Source organism: Gopherus flavomarginatus, unplaced genomic scaffold (genome assembly GCF_025201925.1).
Source record: "Gopherus flavomarginatus isolate rGopFla2 unplaced genomic scaffold, rGopFla2.mat.asm mat_scaffold_144_arrow_ctg1, whole genome shotgun sequence".
In the NCBI taxonomy this organism is placed as follows: domain Eukaryota; kingdom Metazoa; phylum Chordata; order Testudines; family Testudinidae; genus Gopherus; species Gopherus flavomarginatus.
The window spans coordinates 165,997-173,155 of NW_026114702.1; the positions used below are offsets into that span (position 1 = coordinate 165,997).

At 56.2% G+C, this 7,159-nt stretch overlaps 1 non-coding gene across 1 annotated transcript; it reads left to right on the plus strand.

The window, feature by feature from the left end:
- Positions 1 to 1,067: 1,067 nt before the first annotated feature.
- TRNAF-GAA (transfer RNA phenylalanine (anticodon GAA)) lies at positions 1,068 to 1,140 on the plus strand. The gene has a single exon. It is a non-coding gene; the product is annotated as a tRNA-Phe (tRNA).
- Positions 1,141 to 7,159: the final 6,019 nt, after the last annotated feature.

A 7,159-nucleotide genomic window follows, 5' to 3' on the forward strand; every position in this document is an offset into this window, starting at 1 on the left:
TCACACCTGGTCATTGTGATTCTTTACCAGTTTCTCTGGCATTGACACACCTTTACACTTCAGCTGTGATGGCTGAGTGGTTAAGGTGTTGGAGTTGAAAGCCAATAGGGTTCTTCTGCGCAGGTTCAAATCCTGCTCCCAGCGAGGCCTGTGTTTTAGCCAGTACCTTATCTGAGCAATTCCCTGTGTACAACCCCCTGAGACACTCTCAAGTCTCTCCCCACCCCAAGTAAATCCTCTTCTGCTCCTTTCATAGAGATGCCTGGGATCCACCTCCCCCTGTGTCCCTGAGGTATCAGGCAAACTCTCAGTGCCTGTAGCCTCTGCCACTCACCTAGTGCCCCATAGATCAGCCATAACCCTGGTTCTGCTCCTCTCTCTAGTGTGTGAAAGGAGCCAAGTCAGTGACTCCATGGGATTTGCCCCGGACCCCTCTAGGGCCGGCCCTGAAGGGAAGCACTGACTATCACAGTGACAATACAACTGACCAGCTTTGCGGGGGAGGCTGAGAGAGATCCGCACTCATCAGGTCTCTTCTCTCCCCCAAGGTGAGCCAGACACTGCTCTCTCCTGACTCTCACTCAAGCAGCTGGACACTAAGGAGCCATTTCCCCACAGCAAGTGCATTGAGTGCCCCTGTGGTGCTGGGGGGGGCCTGGCGCTGCTGCTGGCTCTGGGGCTGGCAGGGGGGTTGATGTCTGCACAGACTCTCAGCTGCCAGGCCGGAGGGGACACTTGAGACCTTACCAGACTGTCTCATTGAAGACGGGGGGTTGAAAGACCTATACAGACGCTCTCCAGAGCACGGAGCAACATCCGCCCATGCAGCCAGGCAATGAGCATTTCTCACAGCCTGGAGACAAGGGTGAGGTGGCAGCTACTGTTCCAGCTCCTGGGGGACAGGCCCTGTCAGCTAACAGACACTTCTTACTCACCACAGCTAAGGGCGCCGGGTTCCTCCAGTGGGGGTGTGAAGCAGCCATTCTTTTCCTGTCCTTTTTGTGTGCGACTGCTGACAAAAACATCCCAGATAGAGAAGCAACAGGCCAAAATACTGTCATACAACTGCCAAAGTAGCTCAGTTGGGAGAGCATTAGACTGAAGATCTAAAAGTCCCTGGTTCAATCCTGGGCTTTGGCAGTCCCTGTCATTATGCTTTGTGCAGAGATGGCTTGCCCTCTGGGAGCACAGCAGTGCCTCCACCCAAGGTGAGTTCCTGACCTTGGGATCTGCAGTAGGAAAACACAGAAGGGGCTTACTTGCCCCTAGTTGGCCCATCTGACCTTTAATGATGAGAGCTGTCTTTCCCAACATGGTGGGAAGAAAGTGAGGCAGGGCAGCCCTCAGGAATGGTTCCAGAGGGCTGCTAAGCAGGGGTTGGGGATGAAAACTCTTCTGTGCAGCTGAGCAAGAGCAGTACCAAGGAAGGGGCATCTGTAAAAGTGACCCCACACACCTCTCCTCCTCTGGGCAGCTGGTGCTGACAGCTCCAAGGGAAGGCTTAAAAGCCACAGAGCAACTGAGGGCAGGACCATATCTAGGTGTGGCCTTCAGACAGGCACAAAAACACCCAGCCAGGCTGCTCCCTGCCATGCCAAACACCCACTGAAGGTCACCAGCATGCAGAGCGGCTGCTGATGCTCTGTAGCCAACATCAGAAGATAGTAGGAAAGCAGGGCCCAGGGCCAGACCCCATGGTGGGGCCTCTTACTGGTCCCACTCAAGGTATTCACTTTTGCTGTGGGCCAGGAGATTTTACCCCAAGAGGCTTTTCCCAAGCTGGCAAGAAGCAGAGAAACACCAAGGCTTCCAAGACGCTATGTAGCAAGTATCCTTCAGCACAGGGACAGGTGCACATGCTAGCCCAGGCTGCTGCCCACTTTCTTTGGTAAGTCAGGAAGGGCAAAGGCTAGACTGGAAGCACCTGGGGCTCCTGCCGCAGCCTTTGTGACACCCAACCCCCAACTCCTTCCCAGGCTCTAGCTGAAGCTAGAGCATTGGCCTGAGCAGCCAAGAAGAGGTTCCAGCCCTGAAGGGAGCAGGACGTTCAGTACAATAGTAAAACTGCAGAAACACAACCACCTAGAGACTCAAACCCTCAATCTTCTGATCCACACTCAGACGTCTTATCCGTTAGGCCACATGGTAACATAAGAAAAGACCCTCCAAGCACTTCTTTGGAAAAGGCAGACACTGTGTTTCTCAGGTCATCTACTGAGGGGGGCTGAGACTCTCTGGGCACAAGAAGTCGAGTTCCCAGCAACACGTGAGACTTAATTCTATGGAGCCAGGTGCAGGGCTTTGGAAGGGAGGCTGAGGCATGGGGGATTGGGGTGCAGCGGATGTACCGGCTGTCTAGGTGTGGAGATTTAGTCACACTGAGGCACAGAAGGGAGGAGGAGGAGTAATCCTGCTGACAGTCAGTGGCTGTGCAGAAAAAGAGGAGGGGTTCTGGGGACATTTTTTGCCTCTCTTTTGCCTATCTGCTCGCTTTTGTGGTGAATGGGGAAGATGATCTCAACTAGTTCAGTTGGTAGCACATGAAGCTCTTAATCTGAGGATCTAGGATTCAAACCCCTGTCTGGGCACCCAGTTTTAAATTGCCTTGTGTGCCAGGAGCCAAATGATTCCTGGTGCTTCTCCACCAGCCACATGCAGATTCCCAGAATCCATGGCCATTTCCTGGAAAGGTTCCTTTCCTCAGGAATCAGGAGAGAGGCAACATCCACATTACCAGAGGACCTCCTGCAGGCATGCTGCTGAAGGCAGCCTGACTGCCACCCTCACAGTGACTGGCAGGCTGTTCCCTGCAGCTTGCCGTCCCAGGCATGCACTTGCTGCGCTGGTGCCTGGAGCTGTCCCTGTCCCTGACCCAGGGCAGAGGACATTGAAAGCTGAACATCCAGAACTTGCAAGATAAAGGAGCAGGGGGGTGAGGCCTGGCGGTGTTGGCAGAACAGGAAAGCATCAGAGGGTTCTATGGCAACTAGAGGGATTGACGGAAGTCGGTGAGGGAGGAGTTGGTGGCTTTGTTCCAGCGGTCAGGCAAACACCGCAATATCAAAGAAACCAATGGTGCCAAGTCCTGCAGTGTTGCCTGTGGGATTTCCACAAGAGCATCCAGGCTGGGGAGCCAGTGATCCTGTGACTGTACAACCGGATCAAGCTGCCCGAGTTCCATGAGATGAGGCTGCAGCTGGCCAATATGAGCGGGAGCACCGAGTGAAGGGAGGGGCGTCCTCCCCTGACATTTTTGCAGCCTGCAGGGAATGGAGACCAAGCAGGGGGATGTGGGGACTCAGGGCAGGACCCGCGGATCCCATAGTGCAGGACAACAGTCGCTGGAGGAGGAGAGAGAGTCCTGCGAGAGGAAGCCGCAGGTGGGAAGCAATAAGTGCAGAGTGCAAACCAGTCAGCCGAGAGACCCAGGGGTCTAGAAAACAAAATGGGAGGAGGTTCCATGGTGTAATGGGCAGCACTCAGGACTTTGAATCCTGGAGTCTGAGTTCAGATCTCAGTGGGACCTCCTGCAAATATTGTAGTTTGCCGCAAAGTCTTGGAGCTCAATGTGTATAGTTACTTTCTACTTGGGTAAACTTCAGCAAGGTTTTTTCTCCTCCTCATGGGTCACTGATGTCCACTGGAGATAGGTCTTTGGTCCAGCTGGCCGCTATAGGGTGGGGTCCTAGAACTTAACAGTCTGGCTAGAGATTCCTGCGGGTTGACCTGATGGTTTGGTTTCTTGCTGCTTCATCTGATGTCCACAACTTTGGTCCCTGTAGCTGCAGCTCTTCCTCTTGCCCACATGGCATTTAAAGGAAGGAGTGCCAGAGCCAGGCTTCCCAGGCTGGAGCCCAGCACACCTCTCCTCCTCTGGGCACCTAGAGCAGAGGCGGCTGGCGCTGACAGCTCCAAGGGAAGGCTTAAAAGCCACACAACAACCGAGGACAGGGCAAGAGGAGGGCAGGACCATGCCTATGTGTGGCCTTCAGACAGGCACAAAAACACTCAGCCAGCCTGCTCCCTGCCATGCCAAACACCCACTGAAGGCCACCCACAGACCAGCATGCGTGGCAGCTGCTGATGCTCTGTGGCTGTTATCGAAGAGGGTAGGAAAGCAGGGCCAGCCCCCCTGGTGGGGCCTTTTACCATTCCCACTCAAGGTGCTCACTTTTGCCATGGGGCAGGAGATTTTACCCCAAGAGGCTTTTCTCCAGCTGGCGAGAAGCAGAGAAACATCCAGGCTCCATGTAGCAAACCACCTCAAACACAGAGACTGGCGCACATTTGGGAGAGGGAAACTGCTCTACACACTAGCCTGGGCAGCCGCCCATTTTCTTTGGCAAGTCAGGAAGGGCACAGGCTACACTGGAAGCACCTGGGGCTCCTGCCCCAGCCTTTGTGATGCCCATTCCCCCCAACTCCTTCCCAGGGCTCTAGCTGAAGCCAGAGCATTGGCCTGAGCAGCCAAGAAGAGGTTTCAGCCCTGAAGGGAGCAGGACTTTTAGCCCAAAGGTAAAGCTGCACAAGCACAACCACGAAGGGACTCAAACTCTCAATCCCCTGATCCGAAATCAGATGCCTTATCCATTAGGCCACGGGGTCACATAAAAAAAGGCACTCCAGGCACTTCTTTGGAAAAGGCAAACACTGATGCATCCAACGAAGTGGGGATTCACCCACGAAAGCTCATGCTCCAATACGTCTGTTAGTCTATAAAGTGCCACATGACCCTTTGCTGCTTTTGCAGACTCTGTGTTTCTCAGGTCAGCTACTGAGGGGGGCCGAGACTCTCTGAGCACAAGAAGTCGAGTTCCCAGTGAGATGTGAGACTTAATTCTCTGGAGCCGGGTGCAGGGCTTTGGCAGGGAGGCTCAGGCATGGGGGACTGTGGTGCAGCAGATGCACCAGCTGTCTAGCTGCGGAGATTTAATCTTACTGAGGAGGAGGAGGAGGAATCCTGCTGATAGGCAGTGTCCAGGACCGGTGCAACCACTAGTCGAACTAGTCAGCTGCCTAGGGTGCCAAGTGGTTGGGGGAACCAAAAGCCACACTCAGATGAGGCAGTGGAGAGGAGGTAAGCTGGGGAGGGGCCTTGGGGGGGTGCGGGGAGAGGGCTTCCCGCAGCAAGTAACAAGGGCGGGGGCGTGCAGAGGAACCGCTTCCTGTCCCAGCTCACCTCTGCTCTGTTTTCTCCCCTGAGCACGCCGCCCCCGCTCTAATTCTCCTCCCCTCCTATGCTTGTCGCACTAAACAGCTGATTGGCACCGCAAGCCTGGGAGGCAGGAGAAGTGGAGCAGTGCTGGCGTGCTCAGGGGAGAAGGCAGAGCAATGGGGAGCTGGGGCTGGGAGATGCTGCAGGAGGGGCTGCCTGGCTCTTCCCCATGGCCCCTGCCCCTGCTCCGCCCCAGTCCCGCCCTCCTGCCCCTGCACTCACTGGATGGTAAGTAGAGTGACCCAGTCCCAGCCTGGTCCACTCCCCTGGTTCCCAGCCATGCCACCAGCAAGTGCTGTGGGGTGGTTCCCCCCTCCCCCCAAACTTGGGAGCCAGGGGAGTTCTATGGCCCTGGGTCTCTCATCCCTCCATCCCTCTCCTGCCCCCAATATCCCTCCTGGGCTCTGTGGGGCTGGGTCTCTCTCTCTGCCCCTGTGCTCCCCCCTGCACAGCATGTCCTGGGAGAGACTCAGTTTCCATGGACCAACATTTCACCACTCCACACATGTCTCTTCTGTTCCCCACCTCCCTCCACCCCACCTCATTTTCCCTGCACTCCAGGCTGGGTCTCTGCCAACCTCCTCTCCTCTCCTCCTGACCCCAATATCTCCTGCCCCTATGGGTCTATGGGGCTGGGTCTCTCCCTCCCTTCATCCCCTCCCCCAATATCTCCCTGCCCCTATGGGTCTATAAGTCTGGGTCTCTCCGTCCCCCATTCTCCCCTCATCCCCTCCCCCAATATCTCCCTGCCCCAGGCTGTGACGTGCTATGATGTGTGCTGGGGCTGTGACGTGCTGGGGCCAGGGCTGGGTTTTTGCCACCCTAAGCGGCGGGGGAAAAAAAACAACCCACGATCGCAATCGGCGGCTGCTCCATTGCGCTGCCTTATTCTTCGGTGGCAATTCGGTGGCAGCTCCACTGCGCCGCCTTTTTCTTCGGTGGCAATTTAGTGGCAGCTCCTTCCCTCCGAGAGGGACCGAGCGACCTGCTGCCGAATTGCTGCCAAAGAGCCTGACGTGCTGCCCCTTCCCCTTGGCTGCCCCAAGCACCTGATTGCTGAGCTGGTGCCTGGAGCCGTCCTGGCTGGGGCTGTGACGTGAGCTGGGGCTGTGACGTGCTGTGACCTGCTCACTCCCCAAGGGCAACTCACTCCCTTGAAACCAGCAGGACAGAAGGTGTCACGTGTCCGTGGGCGAGGTTATGCAGATGAGCAGTGTCTGGCGGCAGTACGGGGAGCAGCAAGATGAACCGAAGGAGCCGGGCAGAGAGAATTCTCTGTGTGTGGACAGAATCCGGTGTGGGGAGTTCGTGTGGGGAGTGTCTGCACCGGAGTGACTTCGGGGCAGTGATTGCCACTGAGCTACGTGGTGACAAAAGGTGTGTGAATGGGGTGTGGTGCCTGGCTGGTAGCAGCCTGTGGTGATAAGAAAAGAGGTGGGAGCAAGAGGTCCTGTCCTAGCAGGGGTTGTATACCCTGAGAGGGTGTTTTGTGGGTGCAAGTAGGTTTGGGGGCTTTTTGCAATGACAAGGGGTGTCTGCAGCTAGAACCCTCATAACCCCACTAGTTTTCTCTATGTTGGGGGGGGGGCAGATTCTGTGATGTCACATTCCCTGGGGGAGGAGTTTGAATCATAACTCCAGAGTGGGAGAACAACTCCCCCGACTCCTGCTCAGTCTCCACTAGGGGGCTGGGCTGGGCTCTCGAGGGAGGGAAGCACAGGGAAAAACAGTCTCCCCTATGGAACCCAGGAGTCCTGGATCCCAGTCCCCCTGCTCTAGACCCCTTCCACTTCCAGAGACAAGGATAGAACCCAGGGGTCCTGGTGTCCAGCCCCTCCCTGCTCTGACCACTAAACCCCACTGCCCTCCCAGGGTGGTGCAGGGGTCACTGGGTCTGTGTCCCAGCTCTGCTAAGGGCCTTGACTGATTTTCCCAAAGTGCTTC